Source organism: Penaeus monodon, chromosome 33 (assembly GCF_015228065.2).
Source record: "Penaeus monodon isolate SGIC_2016 chromosome 33, NSTDA_Pmon_1, whole genome shotgun sequence".
NCBI classification, from domain to species: domain Eukaryota; kingdom Metazoa; phylum Arthropoda; class Malacostraca; order Decapoda; family Penaeidae; genus Penaeus; species Penaeus monodon.
The window spans coordinates 12970520-12970879 of record NC_051418.1 but is presented as its reverse complement, the minus strand read 5'-3'; positions in this window follow the sequence as shown (position 1 = coordinate 12970879).

Sequence of the window (360 nt, the reverse complement as noted above, 5' to 3'; positions counted from 1 at the left end):
TAATAGGTAAGAAAATAGGATTATTAAGTCAATAGAATTATTAGAATTCTGGTTGCATTTTTCTTCGATGCAGGATGAATAAATTTCCTTTACATTAATTTCTAGTTGTATTTTGTTCACAGTTATAAATTCTTGAGGTTTCTCCACACATCAAGGATTAATTGTTTTATAAAAAGAACAAACGCTTCTTCAAACATACTATTTTGTCTAATTTGTCTTAGGCTAAAATTGCTCTCATCCTGAAATGGGGAAGAATTGTTATCGAGTCTACACAAAAAAAATAACGAAATCAAGACGAATACATTAGAAAATAATGAAAGATATTTTTCCTCACAATCCTTTTGGATCCTTTGTATTTCT